We start from the raw sequence: 21,171 nt of genomic DNA, 5'->3' as shown, positions 1-21,171 counted from the left end.
TTTGGATTTTTATCCATGAATTTATTCTACGTGTTGTAACAGTACGTACAGTTATTTGTAAGTCGTTCCCTCATTCGCTTTCCAGTTTAACTGTGCATATAATAAGCATGATACAACATGAAGTAAAAAAATTTCATATTTGGTTATCTTTTCCATGGTTTGGAAAAACTTATGCTTGAATGAAACATTTATTACAATATAAAATTATGCGCCAATTTTCGTAATAAATACACATTTTTATCTCCGAGAAAATAAACGTATTTCATATATGCAAAAATATCCATAGCCATGTGTAGAGACCGGAAAAATTCGCGGGTTCAATGACCTCCAGGATAGACTTCAATATCCTCTACACACTCGGGCAAATGCCAACTGTTCATTGGCTGCTGACTTGTGAGTCGTCTCGACTGGGTGGCCTGTGATTCGACACTTCTATGAGTGAGGGTCTCTAATTGGCCCTCAGTCCTCCAGATTAACAGTGAACCAATGACAGAAGCAGCACTTAGGTATAATTATTTGAATTTTAGCATAACACGAAATGAACCCGCGAATTTTTCAGGTCTCTAGTCATGTGTTGCACAAAGAGGCCTACAGTTTATTTTTTTGTAGTGTTACAAGCTATTTCTTGGCAACAGGTTTATAAAGTAATATTTTTAAAAGTACACAATTTTTTTCTGTACAGACCCAGCCAACCACGAAGCACAGGCGATGTTTCAGTGTTTCAACGAACAAATGGTCTGGAAAACGTTTCGCGGTAAGTTCATGCTCCTTAATATACCGAAGGAAGTCGACCACCTCGTGCCTATAATTATACTGTTTCCGGTACCATGCTACGTTGCACCCTTTTTGATAGTAACAGATTATATGTAGGTACAGTTTATCTACTTTCAACCTATCAATTTTTTTCCCCCGTTCCGTGATACCTTACTGCAGTCCGATAAGCGATAAGTACAGGCTCCTAATTATTAAAAGTTTTCATGAACGTGCAATACCGTACAGTGCTGCAAAGTTAGTTACGTCAGCGGATAAGCAAACTGTGTTGCGAAACATGATCCGAGCTCAGAAATACTGGATACCGGTAACGGATGATTTACACCAAATTTAAAGCTCTTTTTGAGAAATGGTAGTTGTGCGCTTCGGTAATCCTGTCGCAACCTGTCGGGATTAACTTTCCCGTTGGCCCAACTTTATTTTATTTTTTATTATTCATCACGTAAAATTGTGCGATTTGTAGAAACTAAAATTTTTGTTACTTTCTGCCCTGCAAGGTTTCCCGAGGGTATTAACCTCAAGTGAAATTCTTCGTGATGTATTTTATGAATAAAAAAATTTCAAAGAGAAATGTATTTTTCTCCCCACATATTATTTATTTTCTTAGCATTGATTCTGAGTAATCTACAAAGATTTCTATAAGTTGAAACTCATTATAAAGTGTTTAAACTTAACCATTAATTCTGAGCTAACAAGTAAGTGTAAAAACATCACAACTCAGAATACAGACTATATAAAAAATTTAAATTATATTTTATGTTTTTTATCTAGGGAATTCATTGTCAATTGTATGCCAAAATTTTATAGTCATGCTTAAAGTAAAATTATCTACCAAATATTTTTTTTTATATTTCTGAGGAACTGTCCAAATATTGTATCTATATGTTTATTATAGCACGTGGAACTAAGGATTATCCCTGTTTAAATCGAGTATTACGCTCTATAAATTATTTTGGTAACTTTTATAAACACGCAATGGAAGTTAATAAATTCATTGGAAATTTGCAATATGAACTTAGCATATTTAGAAACATTAGTTTAAAGAAATTTCCCTGTCATATTTTCATACAGGTCCCACGTATGTAAGATTAAAATACAACGTTTGTACCTGGAGTGTTTTGATATAAACACTCAGTATTTTCTATAGTAATGTAAACACGTGCATAAAATTAAGTATTTAATTTAGTAGAACAATCGAGAATAATTTTTATTAGTAAAAAAATCAATAAATATGCTTCGTGTTTATTTTTTTTATTTTTTATTATTTATTAAATAATATGGTAATAAATTATAATTTAAAATGCAAATAAATTATACATACGGGAACATACTCTCACTTAAATAAATAAACTTATAAATACACTTGAAAATTTTATAAACACAATTTCTGTCATTAATATTCACAATAATAAAGGCTTTTAGTTATATGTACCAGCATTCCATATCAATTGCTAATGTATATGATTGAAAAGCATCTATACTTATACTTATACTTTTTATTTGTAGGTATCCTTTTATCATCAGGTCATATTTTATTGCATGCTGCTCGAGCATCGAAAAAATTCATTCTTATCACTTTTTCACAACGCGCCTAATAAAGTATAACCTAACCTCACAAAAAAAACACTTGAAAAATTTTATAAACACAATTTATATCACTAATATTCACAAAAAATAAATGTTTTTAATTATATGTGCCAGTATTCAACATCAGTCACTAAAGTATGAGATTTTAAAGCACGTATATTATTTTTTAGTTGCATGTAGCTTTTTTTTTATCCTGTGAAAACTTCGTTGTATGGTGCGCGCGCATCCTAAAAATTCACTCTCATCTTCTTTATTTCTGGTAGGGGCAAAACTTATGGGTTCGCGTCACCGACATGCTAGTGACGTGTTGCACCAGACTGGCGAATCGCAGCGGCCTGTGTACATGTATACGCATATTTATACACTAATACAATGTATATACTCGACTGCATCATGTGCGTGTTGGACTCTTTTTTGAATGCGTAAAATCTTGTGAGTTCGCGTCACCGACATGCTGTAGTGGCAGTAAGTGAAGTTAATTTGACCACGTGAACACATGACCTAGGTCTGACATCACTGGTAAGTCATAGCTAGGTAACAAATTTTTACGTAATTTTGACATACCAGTGACATCTGTTGTGACTAAAACAATGATGTAAGGATAAGTGATATCATGCTGACATCGTACTGATATAATACCAAAATCATTTTCTTGCGTACATTTGACGTAGAAAAAAAGGTCATATTACTAGAGACCTGAAAAATTCGCGGGTTCATTTCTCGATAGGCTGGAATCCAAATACATTTGCCTTTTTTGCTGCTTCAGTGATTGGGCAACAGTTTATCTGAAGGACTCTGGACCAATGAAAAACGTTCGACAAAAGAAGTATCGAATCACAAGCTTCCCCGTTAACACGTGTCACGAGTCAGTAGCCAATCAGCAGGTGTAATAATCTGCACAAGTACATAGAGGATCACGGAGTCTATCCTGGATGTCAATTGAAAACGCGAATTTTTTCCGGTCCCTACATTTAAAGACAAAGTTTTAAGTTTTCACTTCTGTCGACAGTCCCCATGACTGGCTTTTGACGTGACAACTTCTAATAAATTGATGAACGCCATCTGCACGCACGAAAAAGTGTCCCGTAACGCAAATTGTCCCGTTACGCTGTGTCCCGTTACGCTCATTGTACGCTTGCGCCGCATCTATCTCTCTTCCACTCGTTTGGAACAAACATCGATTTGACTTTTTCGAGGCACATTAAACTTGAAACACTCCCATTCGTTTCCTACTTTTCCTATCATCATCCTATCCTTAACAGAATAACACAGATTGGAAGAAGTCAAATAGCGAACATATAAAATTTATAGTTAAAATAATCTCTTCGTTAAAGTAATAAACATATTTGAATTAATGAGTGCAAATAATAGTAAATGTATCAATTAAATTTTAGATTTCATTTCACTCCTTCTTTGTATCCATACAATATTCAATAAAAATGATTCAATTTTATTCATATAAGTATGCAATCATTTCATCAATGTTTTTTTATGACGTTGTCACGTTAAACTATCGTCCGTAAACCGACTTCAGAGACAGCCAATTTTTTTTTTCTTTGTTCACGGCGCGCCTGGAGAAGTGTGGCTTGAGTGGTGCTTGTGGGACTGGTGCCCTGAGCAGTGGTCGGGTTCCGCGCGAGCTGCTCCTTCCCTGGGGACACGGCCGCCGGCAGGCGACGCCCCCGTCCATCACTCACTGGCGCCGGCCCGGGGGCTCCGCGTCGCGGCCGGCCGGCTGAGTGAATAATGCAGGCGGCCACGCGTCGAGACGCCTGAGTGATGCGGCGAAACCGCGCCGCGGCTGGCGGGGCGCGAACAGTTTTTTTTTTTTGGCTGCCGAAAAATATATATATATATTCCGCGGGAAAAACTCACACCGCCGAAAACTTACCGAAGGGCCAAAGGGCCAAAGGGCATTCATATATGTATTTATTTATCTAAACATTTCGAGACTAGCTTAGGGTTAAGAACTGCATCATCGCCTTGAGTTCGGTACGTTTTTTGGTTAAAGGCTTCCCATTAGTTCAGAGACACGCAGGTAAACTGTTAGTATTTAAATGTTATTTTAAATAATAATTTTTTATAATTTTTTGTATGTTTGTACAACTCTGTTGTGAAAAATTCGGATCGTAAGTTTCAGATGATTTTTTTTTTTTAATCAGTTCTGAAAAAAAAAATACTATCAGTCCCAATTTCAGGTTTAATATAACTTAGTTACTAAGCTTTAAATGTCATAAAACACTTACTTCATCAAATATATATCGTGGTCGTGCGTGATAACTGAGCTACCGGCTTCAGAGTGGTTTCAATTTATACAACCAGTTGACTTGCTACGCCCAACCCGTCCGAAAGAGCAGTTTGTTTTTCCAAAAAAAAAAAAATCCAATAAATAAAAAAGTGCTCGCGTCTACAAAAGTCCCTCGGTGCGGTAGCATGGCACCCAATGAATACGTGATGTTTCCCGATCACTGGTCTGTGTGCAATTCGTCAATCCCCTTATCGGCTTTACGCATTTCTCTGGACCCTCTTGTGCCAATACTTCCATGTCCATATAACAAGCTTGTCCCAGCTGTTTTCTATATCGTCCCAGCTTTCTATATTGAATATTATGTCTACTGGGTGAGGTTTCTTCCTCTATTGTGTCCCCGATTTCAAAGTGAGGCAATTCAAAATGACTAAACATTATCCTAGATATTTTAATGTATATCACCACCAATTTATATAATACACGTTCAAGAAGTTATCTTATCTAACACTGGTTGAAACACAAAAATTTACAATAATTCAAGTTTCTTCGTATCTGAAATACCTGTCCATTTTGCCATTTACTCTGACGTGGATAGCTACGCTTCACGCAAAGTGTTTTTGTAAAATATTTTATTAAAACGCACTTATTTCTTTGTTGATCTCTTTCCTATGTTCTCGTTTTTTTTCGGCCATCGCTCCTTTACTGTCTGCTCTCAAGGTTTTTTTTTTAATGAAACTTTTTCACAGCCTGGTAGAATAGGTAGAGGCGACGACATCTACAGAACGTAACAAAATTGTAACGTTATAGGGCAACGAAAAGTGCAACGATAAGAAGTGTGTCACTCGATGGCAGTGATTTACACGGCACACGCGATGTCATTTTAACACGTTTTTATCAATTCGCTTTCTTATCCATCTGTTTGGTGCGAATTTTGCAATCGATTTTAAACTAACTTCCCGTTGAGCTAGAGACTTGAAACTTTAAACATACCTGGATGACAATGTAACATTAACTCGCTTTCCTTTCTGTATTTTATTTGTTTGTCTTTTCGGGAAATATATGATCAGGTGAAGAGAAACTCAAATAAACCTTAAATTTGCCACACGCATCTGTCAAAATCTCATCAAGATGTTTAAAATCTATTGCAAAATGTTGCACACACAAGACTGAATAGCAGAATAAATACCTATGAAAATACTTGTAAGATTCAAAAAAAAACGCGGGGAGCATAGTAAAATTAAGGTGACAATTTTTTAACCAAAATTAGATGTTTATATGAGTACTGATATCACTTTTTTTGTATATCTTTGAGTATTTAACCCTTGTGGACAGTACATTTCTACAATTATTTCAGTCTGTGCCAATATCAACGTGGAATTCAGGTTACTTGCATGTAAGTTAGGATAAAATGGTGAATTACGATGAAATATAAACAACAAAAAGCATTTTATTTCATCGTATAACACCATAACTCAAGTCGATACGCCATATAGCATCGAAATGCAACTTAAATCATGAACTAATCAGCATTTGAATTTAACAAAATCCCCAAAAAACATTATATGTATATTGAATTCAAAGAATGTCATTTAAATTTCAAAAGGTTTATACTAACATTAATGGACCAAATAGAAAGCAAAAAAATTGCTTAAAATTGTTTGTTTGATCTTGTATCGTTTATTAACCCAATTTTATATAATAATGTTGAAGTTGGAACTTTTTTTTTTCCAACACACAAATTTTATTGTTCCGAGTAATTCCGTCGTATAAATACTTAATGAAAATTAATTTTGTTCAAAAAACCGTTTTATATATTAGTTAAAATGACAACATATTGATTAAATAAGTGTTTGTAAAGAGCTTCATGCAAATTTTTGGATAGTAGCCTACGCCATTTTAACAAATAAATGGAATTCATAAAATATATAAAACTAAGATCGAAAATTCATTTTCAAAACAAATTTAATCTTTCTATAGAACATATTTTCCATAGGCGACGTAGGAACTGACCGCATAGTTTGCCAGCAGATGAACTTTCCCGGCGCCCAGCGAGCAGGCAGCCAGCTATACTCCCGTGACACGCACCTGATCAGGGGATGCATACCCTCCAGGCGCGGAGGCGGGTACCAGGCTGCAAGTCTGTGGCGGGATCGGCATGGATAACGTGCTTGAACTACCCGGACTGAACGGACCGAGACAAGTATTTGGCGTCGAGTGGCTCGAAGACGCCGCACTGAGCAGAGACACCTCTGTACTTCGCTGAAAAGGTTTCGCGTCAACACACACGGGTAATTCGGGGGAGAAAAGAAATTACCTACTCAATTCGAGCATGAGCGGTAAACGAGTGGGGAAAGCAACACCAGCAGGTGTTCAGGAAGGATTGACAAGTGGAATCAGAAGATTGTGTTCGCTCGACCGCTGATCGCTGTCACGCGGAAAATGCCGCTAAGTGCGAGAACTCAAACGACACGTCTAGAACGAGCTTCAGAGCGTGCTCACTTCTGGTGTCGCGTTGGTTCACGACGACGTCCTACCGTCCCGCGCTAGACGAGCCCGAGAACTTGCAGCAGTGATCCGGCACCTAATGTAGTGACTGCTCACCTAGTGACTGCCACCTCTTCAGGCACACAAGACAGTGGCTGGCGTAGCAATGCTGTTACACGGTGGCTTCATTCTTACAGCGGCTAATTTTTTTGACGTGACAACGTCTAATAAAACGATGAACGCCGGCTGCACGTACGAAAAAGTGTCCCGTTACGCACATTGTTCCGTTACGCTTGTCTCGTTACGCTCGTTGTACGCTTGCGCCGCATCTATCTCTTTTCCACTCAACTGTTTATAAAGTGAAGTAAAAAGTTAATGTGGTTTTCATTGATTATTACAACAACAATTTCGGCAATAAAGGTTAATAATTATTCTTGCATTTTAAAAATCTGATTACTAGTATAATTTCAAGTATTTAGTCTTTTATTATTAAAATAAAAATGATTCAATTTTGTTTCATAAACTATGCAATCATTTCATCAATGTTTTGTTATGACGTTGTCACGTTAAACTATCGTCCGTAAACCGACTTTACAGACAACCATTTTTTTTAAAACATATTAAACACATTTATAATATAATGAATTATAAGTATGTGCTGTGTAACACGAATTCAAAGAGCGAGATTTTTACAATAGTTCGTAACAGGAAACCTTTTTTTTTTTTATGTGAATTGACCGTCAGGATGGAAGACCACATTCTCCGGTATGCTCGGAATCGATGTTCATTGGCCTAGTGTGTTGCTAGTGATCAGGTCCTCCTTCAGTGGGAGGCTCAGCTAGTGAACCGACAAGTGCCGGGTCGCGAGCGACTACCCGGGGACTCCCACGGGCCGGCGAGGACCTGGAGGTCGCTGAAACAGGCCCCGACGCGTCCCTCGCCGTCAGAGTCGGCCGGCGATGAGTCGCAGGTCACTCAGAGAACAGCTCGGCCCGTGGTTTAGGCGTGTCGGACCGTCGAGGGCAGAACCCACTCCGCCGACACGGACCACGGATACGCCGTTTCATCGCGACCCGGAGGTGTTCGGGGAAGAGCTACAATGAGAGGCTGAAGCTACCGGTCTCAGCTTCCTTTGTCCCCCCGTCACCCCTAAACCCATTCAGCTAACCTGTGGTTGACTCAGCAGGAATACCCGCGTTAAGAGTATCACAAGAGGATTATTCATCAGGTCTCTCACATCTCTGGGACCCTTCAGAAAATGCAGGGTGTTTGCGATCTGGCCGAAGTGCAACCAACCCCTGCTAGCTAGCTGTCCATGCTAGAGCCCGCCCATCAGCGAAGTGGTTACCCCTCTGGACGTGTTCCAAGTGACGGAGCTCGAAGGTAGAGACCAGAAAAATTCTAGGGTTCATTTCGCGATGCGATAGAATCAAAATGCTTGTAGTTTTTGTGTTGCTTCCGCTATTGGCTCTCAGTTAATGAGCGGTCCCTTGGCTCAGACGTCTCACAAGCCAGCGGCCAATGAGCAGGAGGAGGTCTACTGCGAGTGCCGCCGAGGCGAGAGCGAAGGGCCTCACCTTCACTTTGCGACATCTCCGGGCGGCAATGGATCTCGACTTCCTGCGCAAAGACTCCAGAGGAGCGGCTGGTCAGCGTGTCCCGCGGCGCCGGCAGCGCGGGGGTTGGGGGTGGTGAGGGGGCGGAGGGGCGGAGCGGAGCACCACGGCGCCTGGTGCTCGCTCCCGCGTGTGTTCGGCGCGCGCGGAGCGTGCTGGGTGCGTGCGTGGCGCGGGCTCTCGAGCGACTGCCCGCCGGGCCATCCCCCCCACTCGGCTCCTGCTCCCACCCCTCCTCACCGCGCGCGCATGCGCAGTCGCCGCCCGCCCCTCCAGGCCCGCGCTTCCGCGCGTCGCCGCTCGAGCAGCACGTGTCTGCACAGCTTGGCCTGAGAGGTTAGTTATGAGCCCACCCGCTAGATAGTAGCGTTCATAATATAGAAGTAATGCATAAGCTATTATCAGGTAAACAAACCAATAAAAATTATTTCACTTTATTTTGGTAGCCACATAGTTAGTGGTGTGGCATACCAGAAACGTTGCATCTCCTACTAATTTATATTTTACAAAACAGTGTTTCTCGCACAGTTTAAATATATGTTTTTAAGCATAAATCGACAAGTCATTGTTCTTGAAAGCTCTCAAGGCACTTTCATGACACCTTTACTGTCATTTCTGCGCCATCTGTCTAATAAGTAGATTCTACCGACGTTTCTCTCTGCTTTGCAGAAGTCATCATCAGTATTTCTCAACCCTCATGATGCTAGCTGCAATTCAGAGTGAAACGTCGCAGCAATATGTTATACTGAAACGGCGCTGATAAAAGCTGAAAAGACTTGAAAAAATACTAAACGTTGGATTTGGACCTGATTATCACATTAAATGTTATTAAAACACTGTCATCGTGTTAAAATTCACAAAAAAGGTAATACTATAGAGTTTTCCTTTGGCTTTGTGAACATGGTTCGCACCATCCGCCACAGATGGCAGCACCGTGGTTACACATTTCCGTTCCACGCGACTTCCGTTCCATTCACGATATTCCTCCTACCAAATGCAACCGAGAGCTAAGTTGTTACACATAAAAAACAATTTCAGAACATAATTTTTCAAACAAAAAATTACGTCTACCACGAAACCTTTCCTGAGCAAGTAGAAGTCTTTCTTCTAGCTCTGTGAGCTAACGTAGCACGCACTCTCAGGTGAGGCGTGGCGGAAACGACTTGTCTCGCCCAATGTAAGTGATCCTTAACAATAGCGACGTTTAGAAGTAAATTGTATTTCATCAGTTTTAAAAATATATCACTGACTTCCAGCTATTGGAATGCTTTATGCTGGCTGGTTTCTGATACTCAAGGCAATGTTACTCGATTAAGTCATCTTGTGGTGTTCGTGAAATGCCGAAATAAGTCGTTGCAAGTGCTAGAAAATACGGAGGGATATATCGTGCATAACTTGTCGTATAAACTTTACGATCAGAAATAAACAGTGTGTGGAGTACTTGCGTCCTGGTTTATGAAGCAATAAATCCCGATGGTTACTGCAGCACAAAATACTTTCATACCTACGTAACTTGTATCCACAAGAAAGTTTTTTTTTCCCGCAGATTTCCTCTGATCCTGTTATTAAATACTGCAGTTTGTAATCTGCTGATGTACTTCACTTCCTTAACGGCAGTTTCAGGAATGCACTTACTGTTTCGGAACCACGGTTAGGATATAAAAACAACATTTCGGTTTGAGTACTGTCTGTTCGACATGCGTTGTGATTACACTCATTATTCAAGAAACAAGTTTCGCTCGTAATTCTAACTCATCCCAGGGAAATGGGAGAGGGGGTGAAGGTGAAGAGGGCCCCTTCCCCCTTTTTTCACCCCTCATTCGAAAGCTTCCATGGGCTAGATTGTATTAAAGCTCTGTGAAAGCCCCCCTACAATTATGGGGGAGAAACATCCCCCCCCCCCTTTTTCCCACAAAACAAAGGATAATTGGACTTCGAATAACTTTCGCAGTCGGAAAAAGGGGGAAAAAATGTATAAATATTTGTAATATTTTTACGCATTTTTTTGTACATCGTTCTCAGAAGTTTGGAGCTACGAAAAAAATTCTATACATTGAATTTTACTTATGCTCGAAGCTTTTGGTCAACGTCTGACCCTTCCATGGGTGATAAGGGGGGAGGCAAGCTCCCATTTTTACAGCAAAGAGATTAAGGACAGTTGTGGTGTTTGTCTTCTACGAGCGGTGCTTGCACTGTGAGTCCTCTGGTGCCCTATTAATAGGGGCAGGTGTTTTTCGCGAATAAATCTGATCGCTCGTTAGACTGCAAAAAGTTATGTTCGCGTTAGCGATTGTATCCTTGCAATTGGCTGCAGTCTGCGAGAGAAGCCATTGCCCTAATTTACCGGGCCAGTCAGAACGTGTTGGCTTCCGCAATGAACGACTGTGATTTGTGGACCGACATGCAACGGAAAGAAACACAACCAATCACGGAACATAGACGATGCTACAGTGTTTTAACACAAAGCTGGTCTATAAATCTTTTCGCGAAAACTACATGGCCCTACCTATTAACAATGGTTGCGGCATGAAAAACTTGGACTGTCGAAAAAAATAACCTTTGCGTTACACCTCGCGGAGATATTGTTTGTCCGACTATCGGCAAAGTCAGGAAAAAATGCGTGGATTCATATATCAATATGCTCAAATTCTAAATACATAAAAATTTAAGCTGGTTTTTTTTTTTTTTCTATTTGGTTCACTGTTCATCTGGGACGAATATGGGCCAATGAGAAAACATAAACCAGAGAAGTGTAACAGGCAAACCAGTTGAGACAACCCACGACTCAGCATCCAACGAACTGGCTTTATTTTACCAAAATAAAACACCGGACTGTGTAATCTAACCTGAAGGATCCTTTTAACTACTGCCCGATGCATCTAGACCGCGGCAGAAAGCAATAGCGGTCAATAATGAACAGATGCCACAGTTTTATCCTTCAACACGTAGTTGTTGGTGTTCATAAAAAAAAATACGAAGTAGTGCTTTGAAAGTGAAAGTCCGGACTTGATACACAAGACAAAAAAAATAGTTTAGTCTCAGTAAAAAAGAAAAAGGGGGGGGGGGGGGTTGGTTTGTAAAGTCGGTTTACGGACGATAATTTTACGTGATAACGTCATAAGAAAACATTGATGAAAATTGCATACTTTTTAATTTTTTAAATATTATTTACAGTTTTTTTGAAAATTTAATTTAAATAATTTGTTTAAATATAATCACGAACAATAAGTTAAAAAGCCCACCTTAACCTTTTTGATGTTATAGAAGATTTTCTCGCACGGTGGTTGGCCGGTTCTTGCACGCGCGGCTCAGGCGGAACGTGGACAATGAGTCATGCTTAGGTGCATGCAAATTTCGCGAAATGATTCCGAGACTAGCTGAAAGTTAAAACACTGCAGCATCATCTGTGTTTCTTAATTGGGTGATTTTTATTTTCAGGTCAATGTAGATTTTACAACACCAATCACCGTGAGTCAGTGCGGAAGCAAACAAGTCCTGATTGGCCCGGTCAAATAAGACAATAACTTCTCTCGCAGGCGGGCCGCCAATCACAAGGAAGAAACCACTGGTACGGGTATACTTTTTTGCAGTCTAATAGGCGCTCAGATTTATTCGCGAAAAATGCCTGCCCCTAGCCATGCTTTTTCGTGCGTGCAGCCGGCGTTCATCGATTTATAAGACTTTATCACTAGAGACCTGTAAAATTCGCGATTTTCAAATCCCTAAAGGATAGACTCCATGATCCTATACGCACTCGTGCAAATTACATCTGCTGATTGGTTACCGACTCGTAACACCTGTTGACTGGAATGATCATGATTCGCTAATTCTTCTGTTAAAGATTTTTCATTGGCCCTGAGTCCTTCAGATAAACTGTGGCCCAATCACTGAAGCAAAATAATGTCAAAAGTATTTGGACTCTATCCTATCGCGAAATGAATCCGCTAATTTTACAGGTCTCTAGTTATCACGTCAAAAAATAGTTTAGTTACAGTAAACAAAAAGGAAGTACTACACGCCCAAGCCAACTGTGATTCCGGGAAAAATGTGAACTACCCAAGGTCAGACGGACCCCTCCCTCCGTCGTCATCCCTTCCACCACACTGTCCCCTCCTTTCCTAGTCCGCCTCAAGGCTCAGAGCGAATCATGTCGCCGGTGGGACGGCAAGTATAGTTGTCACCATACCCCTCCTCATTCCCCACCCCTCTCTCACTGCGACACTAGCGCTCCCGTCACTCCCCTCCTCGGGATCACAGTTAGCTTGGGCGTGTAGTATGTACGTCATCTTGAATAGTGTAGTTGGCACGTGGTGGCGATGTGGGGTGATGCCTGACGAGTAAGGTGGGCAGCCGGGGGGGGGCGTCTCTCCTGGAGGTCGACCTCGCGCACTGGGTCGCGAGGCGGGGCAGCCCTGGCGCGCAGGGCCTGCCACCACGGCGGGCCGCGAGGGGCCGGGAATAGCCGCGGTAAACCACCGCCGCGTGCTGGGACCGAGGTCCAGGTGCTTCTCGCACCAGCCGGGGGCGCAGTCCGGGGAGACAGGCGGGCAGACGTCCTTTCAATAGCGACGCAACCCACTGACCGGCTCCACGCAACACAAGATTTTCCTCATTCTCGGCCGTTCGCTATTCAAAATTAGTAGTGACCGGAAAAATTCGCTGTTTCATTTTCGCGACAGGCTACAACTCCAAGTGCGTGTAACTTATTGCCGCTTCAGTGATTAGAACTCAGTTTGCCCGGAGGACTGTGAGCCAATGAATGACCCTCAACGCAAGAAGTATCGAATCGCAATCATCCCAGTTAAGCAGGTGTCACGAGTCAGTAGCCAATGGGGCTAGTGTAATTTTCTCGCGTACATAGAGGATCGTGGAGTCTATCCTAGACGTCCATCGAAACCACGAATTTTTCCAGTCCCTAAAAATGTGAGTAGGTCGTGACTGGGCACACCAGAGATTCTCTCCCCTACCCCCCCCCCCCCCCCCCCCCACTTTTCCTACAGTGCGAACCCAAAAAAGTGTTTTCCTGCCACGGACGCCCAACGCAGTGCCGTGCCACCATTCTCTCACGAGCGGTACCCACACCCAAGACTGTAAATAATGTACATATTTTATACAGTGCTTTGTTTTTGTTGTTATAATGCATGTAATACCGAACACACTTCTATCTATTGCGTCCTACAATTAGTGTCCAAGCGAACAAAAAAAACATTGAGCCCCGGGCTCCAAATAATGCAGAAGGTTTTTTATTAAACTTTTCCTTCAAGGTAATCCTGAAAAACATGTAAATAATGTAAATGTATGTATATGTGTGAAAAGTTATAATGTTTACTAAATATTGTATGTCCTTTGGTAAAAGAGCAAAGAGTGCTGAAGTACCAACTACTATTGTACAATCCTTGTAAAAATGCACAAATAAAGACTATGAAATTCGAATTTGAATTTGTGTGAAGGAAGCTGCCGCTTCCGAAGATACCACAAGGCGTCAGCACTTTTCCTTACACGCTTAGCGTTCATCCTCACATTAAATAATAAATAACAAAACAATCGCGAGCTTACTTCGGAATCCACGCCACAAAACCACTCCCTGGCAACTTTGCCCTACACGAGTCAAACCACCAGGTCACGTGTTAGAAATTTCAAACCAAACATAGAGTACATAAGTCACTTCGTTGAATCAGGGAATAACAAGCGAACGAAAACTACTAAGTATTACTCATACGAGCGAACGATGCGTGGAAAATGTTTTCGCTCGCTCGTTCACTCGCTCAGTTGTTGTAAGGTACCTATACGTACATAAAGGTTTTTTGAAACTTTTTCTCGCGAAATAATCTGATCTCTTACCAGACTGTAAATACATATGTCCATATGTCTGTACTAGCGATTGTTCCATTGTGAGTGGCGGCCGTCTGCAAGAGAAGCCGTTGCCCTATTTGACCGTTTGCGTTTACTTCCTCACACGTCAGTCTGCACGCACTCGCCAGGTGGTGACCTGCTAGCACCTGTGTTGGACGACAACCACCTCGTTGGCTTCAAACCGCAACACAGTTCACCAACTTCACTGCTAAATATTTAACTTTGGCCTTGATACTGGCTAGGTCTGTGTCAAATTGACGGTGTTACAATGACTACACAAGGGAAAAAAACACAGCTGGTTTAAGGGTCACACCTGGTGATAAAATATGTACAAGCGACAATATCTAACAATCCGTCACTCTACCACAGAGACCTGCTGTTCAAGTACCAGAGACTGTTGAACCCCACAAAAATATATCTTTGTCGTGTATATCCTCCAAAACAATGTAGTTTTTTTTTTGTTTCCTCGAATCATTTGTAGGTGAATCATAAACGCATAATAGGCAGAATCCGAATTCTCATTGGCCGAAATCAAGTGCGGAGTGAGGTTCTCTCGCATTCGCAGCCAATAAAAAAGTTGCAAACCTTGTCCCGGAGTTAAGATATTTAACAAGAAATCAAATTTTCCCTCCAAATAAAACTTTTTTTTAGTGAAATGGTAGACTAATTTCATCTTGTTGTTTTTTTAACACTTGCTTGAGACATACGAACAATTTTCATATTCAAAAATAAATTTAAAATTGTACATAAATATGTTTACATCTTAAATTCCTTAAAAACCCACCGGTTTGTTAAAAATAATTACCATAAAACTAATGTTCTGTGCTGTGCATATTTAAACGAGCTACTCTTAAATTAGCTAATGTTTTATCAAATGTATCTTTGGCCGTGCAAAGTGCTAAGAATAAATCAAGTGATTTAACACTGGAAAAAGTGAGCGTTTGTGAGACTACAAAAAAAACTTCCTTCAGTGGCCGGCTCTCAGCCGCTCTTTTTGAACCAACGAGAACGAAGCTATTGTGTTATATGCTTGTATTTGTGTTGCTGAGGCCCTGCCATATCGTGGTATGTGTTCCCCCTTCATTGTAAAAAAAAATTGTTGTAAATTTTTTACTAGGAAAATCCTTGTAAACCCAATTGCCCACGATATCACTTGTAAAACTTCAATACAAAGCTTTGTAAAATTGCCAGTGGTACAAAAATCTCTGCCTTGGAATCTCTTCCAAAAAATATCATTGTTACAGTTAACCAGGGGCGTAGCCAGGGGGGAGGGGGGTTAGGGGTTCAACCCCCCCCCCCCTAGCAACAAATCTTTAATTAATTTCTTATTCATCACTGAAACCAATTTCATATTAAAATTAATAATAAATTTATCATTACAATATTTAAATTTAAGAAACGAAAACTGTTAAAATAGCACTATTTTACACCTTAAAATCCAAATTTCCCCGCTTTGATAAGGGGGGCCATGGTTCTTAACACCCCCCAATACACAAATCCTGGCTACGCCACTGCAGTTAACATCACATTTTAAACATCTGCAAGTTGCTAGGTACGTGAGCTCTGTTGCTGCGCAGTTGACTGCATCTCCTGCCAGTAGCGGATCCAGAAGGGGGGGGGGGGGCTAAGGGGCTCAAGCCTCCTCCAAAAGCATCTGGGTCCACTATTGTTTTAGTGTTTGCCTTGATAAAGCCTAGCCTCAGCTGGGTCAAGCCCCTCCCAAAACCAAAATCCTGGATCCGCCACTGTCTCCTGCGAAGGTCTGCCGGACGTGTGACGTACCTGTGGCTTCAGCAGCAGTACCGGTCGCCCGCCCAGGGGGGGCAGCACCTCGCGTCTCGGCCGTCGACGGGGACCCGGGTGGTGCGAGGACGTCCTGTCGCGGAGTCGCCGCGCCGCCTACTGGCCGCGCCCCGAGGTCTGGTCGCTGACATCAGCGCCGCCTGGCAGCCGGAACTGCCCCCGTCAGCCACCTGACACACCGCAGCCATCAGTAGAGCTCGGAAAAATTCGCGGTTTCATTTCGCGATAGGCTAGAATCCAAGAGCGTGTAACTTATCGCCGCTTCAGTGATTGGAACAGTTTGCCTGAAGGACTGTGAGCCGATGAATGACCCTCGACGTAAGAAGTATCGAATCACAATAATCCCAGTTAGCAGGTGTCACGAGTCAGTAGCCAATGAGCTGGTGTAATTTTTCCCGAGTGCATAGATGATCGTGGAGTCTATGGGCTAGAGGTCATCGAAACCACGAATTTTTCCAGTCCCTAGCCATCAGCGACTGGAGTTACACTTATTTAGGCGCGTTTTTACGACGCCCGCTTATAATGCAACGAAATTTTAACAGGATGGAAAAAAAAATGGCTACATACAAATAAAAACCTGTGTATGTGCTTTCAAATATTAAACTTCAGTGATTGGTACTGAATGGCTTGTCCGTAAAATTAAAAACACGTGTATTGTGATTATTAGTGACATAAATTGTGTTTATAAACTTTTACAAGTGTATGTATGTGACGTTATGTTCCCGTATATATAATTTATTTCCATTTTTTCATTGTAAATTATTACATTAGTATTTAATAAATAGTTAAAAAATAAAGTAGAATAAACATTCAACATATTTTTTTGATTTCCATTATTAATTTAAATTTACCTCGAATATTTTACTAAATTAAATTATTAATTTTTTATATGTGTTTGTATTAATATTGAATACTGGATATATTTTTTTTTAATTTGATATAAATATTATTTGCCAACCATATTTATAATATTACTCAAGTCAATTTATTATTTTATTTCTATTAATTATATGCATGCAAAATAAAAGTTATTTTTTTTATCACGCCAGGTAAGTATAACTCTAAACTCGCTTAAATAAGTACACAAACCCTTTATTTTCAATATGTTTGAGAGGGTAATATTATTAATTTTAATGTAACATTCAATTGTAAAAATCAATGTGCATAAACACATTTCAGATATTTAACCGATGAACTTAGCATGTAAACAAAACCTTTTAAAATACAAGAATAATCAGTAACGCCGAGCCAGCGACGTGATAAAAATATAAAATATTTATATTCGGAAATTATGTCGCATTCGTCATTATGTACGCGCTGACGTCATATAAGTGTCGAACGACGTTGCAGTCGCGCTACTGCGATTCCAGCAAAACGCGATAGTTTGCTGTCGCAACGTCATACTCGCAATGCGCGGTCGCGTTTATTGTGCAGCCCGTCGACTCAGTCCTATTGTGATCCGTCCATCGTATGGCTCGAAAAATCCTATTCGTCCGTCCGCCAAAAGCTTGGCAAGCTCTAACTTTTGACGGACGGATGGATTATATCTATGGTTTTGGCTGAGACAGTCAATTGTTGCCAGAATACAGGCCTGTGATGTTTGTATACGTTGTTCAGATGTTCTGTACGATATAATAACATTGCGGTTCTTAAAACACATGTTCAAACAATTAAAACACCACTCTGAATTTTTCCGAGGAAATGCTAATACCATACATACATGAAAACTATATAAACACCAAACAAAATCTGTATGAATCTCCGAGAGAAAAGCGTGTATTGTTAGCACAACTTAATTGGAAAAATAATCTGACGGATGGATGAAGTTAAGTTGTAAACCGCTTGGCTAGATGCGCTAATGCATGCGTAGACGGGTGGGAGACGGTGGGAGGTGACGGGCTATTGTAAATCTGCGTTTATTCTCCAATGGGACCATCGCAATCGAACAAAATAAGTGTCCGATATTTCATCACCGGTACATTTAAATAAGTCCTGAATATAATTACTACTGCATATTTAATAGAGGTGACAAAAAAGTATTGTTTGTGAACAAACCCGGTTCACAATTGAAATCTTACTGTTATTTCGGCCACCGAAATTTCGCGATGTCTCTTTGAAGGGCGATGGTTAGTTAACTAACTCCAAAAATTATGTCCACACAGGGGTGGTGGTTAGTTCTGCCAAAAACTGTAGATACTCCCTCTACAGTATTTGGTTCTGCTGACCACATTTTATTTTCATCGTGCGCGTCAGGGGAAACAGCTATCACAGCTATCCGTACTAAACACATGTCTTTGTTAGACTGTGACCCGCTAGATGGCAGGACATGTACCGTCCTGTGTTCAGGCAGCATGTTTGTTAACATTTCTAGTGGATGTTTATTACATTGTGGTCACGTTTTTATTTACTGCTTGGCATTTTTGAGTGTTTGTGTAGTAAATTTAATATTTTGAGCGAGTTTTCGTTTTGTTATTGTAAGTATCCATCCTGAGAATATGTAGAAATATTTTTGTGTATTTAAAAAATTTTCTCTTGCTGCCACATACCCATTTCCACGTGGTCAGTTGTGCTAATCACCACCCCTGAACAACATTTCTGACAGAAACAATTTTTCTTTGATTTTTAAATTATTGTTATATTTTGCTTAAGCATTTTTCTGATATTGTTTGTTTTTGCATTGTTTGATTTTGTATTGTTATTGTGGCTCTCTCTGGAAAAAGATTATATTTTTAAATAGCTACATTTATTCAGCTTCCTCATTGTAAAAAGAAAAATGTTAGTAAACTATTATATATGTTATATGTTATAACTATTACATAAATTATAATATATGATATAACTATTATATATTATATCTGAGTGCAATTACAATGTTAACATACATCCTGCTAAGTAAGAGAACAATTGTTTCTAATATTGATTGTTATTGACATTGTATTTTTGCATTGTTACTGTCATTGTTTACTTTATGGCACAAAATGAATATTTTTAATTTTCTAATTTTTTGGTTAGTGTATTTTGCTGGAAAAAAGGGGAATTTTTGTCTGATTTTACAATTAAATTTTTAAAAACTTAGTATATTCAATGTTAACATTTTTGTTTCTGATTCACACTGTAGTGGGGTGGTGGTTAGTAAAAAGACCACATTTTAACCCCCTTCCAGTCACTGTTATTTGTAAAATTTAATGTGACCTGAAGTGTAGTTGTATTACAAACATATAATTTCATTGTAAGTCCCCAAAATAAAATTTTTTTAAATATTTTTTTCTGCCCCTGGAGGGTCTTTTTTTTTTTTTTTTTTTAATTCAATGCCCCTCAAAGAGGTATCCAACATTTTTTGGCAGTGTTAGTAAGTAACAATATTAACTACCAAATGATTATCCTGCGACATTTGACCAGCTATTTGTGAGCACAATTTTTGAACATATAGATAAATAAGGGTTAATATATAAAACTTTTAGTTAACCATTCTAACCACACTTTTTTTATTTACAAACTTTGCTAATGACTTATACACAAAAGCAGTAATTAATTTTTAAAGCAGGAACTACACCTAAGTATTTTAATATCTCGACAATTTCTTGCCACAATATGATTGTTAAATAAAAATAGTTCCACCGAAATGGCTTCCTACTCGGTAATTATCGGGCATCGCGGCTTTTTAGAACGGAAAGAAAGAAAAAATTTGAAAACATGGTTTCCACATAGTACACACGTTCCTAAATTTACCTTGAAGGGGAATGATTTCTTAATTCCTTTTGATTCGTGAAAAATAACAGTTTAAATTTTACATTATAATACCTGTGATTTCACACTGCCGCCGCCATTCATTGTTTACCCGCAATCGTGTATATCTTTATATAACAAAACAGCAGCCAGCTATGGAAAATTAAAAATACGCTGATTCTTCCATTTCACATATTGAAGTTTATCCCTGGATCCTGAATGCTTGATCCTCATGGCATTATCCTGTTGGTTTGATCCCGTGGTACAACCGGAGAAAACATTGGCGGTCAGCATCAAGTTTCACATTTATATTACAGATAAGATAAATTTAAAATAATAGTTCAATTTTTGTTTGCTCCAGGGTGTCCTCTGACTGCAATTTAAATAATTCTCAAGTTCTTTACTGTCGCAAATAGGTGGGATTATCTTATTTATAAAAAATGTTTAGTTCATTTCAAAAGGACTTTCTGTTATAGATAGAATAAACCCCTTGGCATCACTTTTATGGTATTTGCTATATGTATTGGGTATAGGAGTAGTACGGGCGTATGCGATGCTTTTAAATACTTACCTTAAATTCGCTCCTATTAATAACACCGTAGATAGTTGCCATATAGGTCTAGCTTTAACTTACTTAAAATGTCTATATATCATAATTACAAGGTATGCTATTCTGTTTAACTAAATTTCACTAATATTTGTAGCATTTCTAAAGTTACATCCACTTATGATGGCATCTGAACACAGAAGAACGTATTCATTTTAAACGGTTCAAAAGTTCTACATTTTTGAAATGTCGCTGCTCATTGGTGCGCTGCTGCACTGTCAAAACAGCGACCGTTATTTTATACACACAAAACAAAATGTAAACAATAAAAAAGGATTACTGAAATATCACTGTTTTTAACATAAATATTGATGCCAATTTTATGTTTTTATTAAAACAACAAATAATATTAATGTAAAATATGCCAGTGCTCGTAAGAGTACTAGTCAAAACATAGACTAAGTTCTTAAATAGAGTCAAACTAAGTTCAACACACATAATTGTAAAAAAATGTCCAAAATTCATAAATGCCAATA

At 39.5% G+C, this 21,171-nt stretch overlaps 1 long non-coding RNA gene across 1 annotated transcript in view; it reads right to left on the bottom strand.

Annotated features, from left to right (window-relative positions):
• The window catches only part of LOC134535695 (uncharacterized), a 159,122-nt gene extending 150,366 nt beyond the window's left edge, over positions 1-8,756 (bottom strand). The window contains exon 1 of the long non-coding RNA XR_010075678.1: positions 8,668-8,756. This is a non-coding gene — a long non-coding RNA (uncharacterized LOC134535695). The remainder of the gene's footprint in view (positions 1-8,667) is intronic.
• Between the last annotated feature and the right edge of the window lie 12,415 nt (positions 8,757-21,171).

This window comes from Bacillus rossius, chromosome 10, assembly GCF_032445375.1.
Source record: "Bacillus rossius redtenbacheri isolate Brsri chromosome 10, Brsri_v3, whole genome shotgun sequence".
Lineage (NCBI taxonomy): Eukaryota > Metazoa > Arthropoda > Insecta > Phasmatodea > Bacillidae > Bacillus > Bacillus rossius.
Note: the sequence above shows the minus strand (reverse complement) of the source record. Positions and strands in the feature narration are given on the sequence as shown.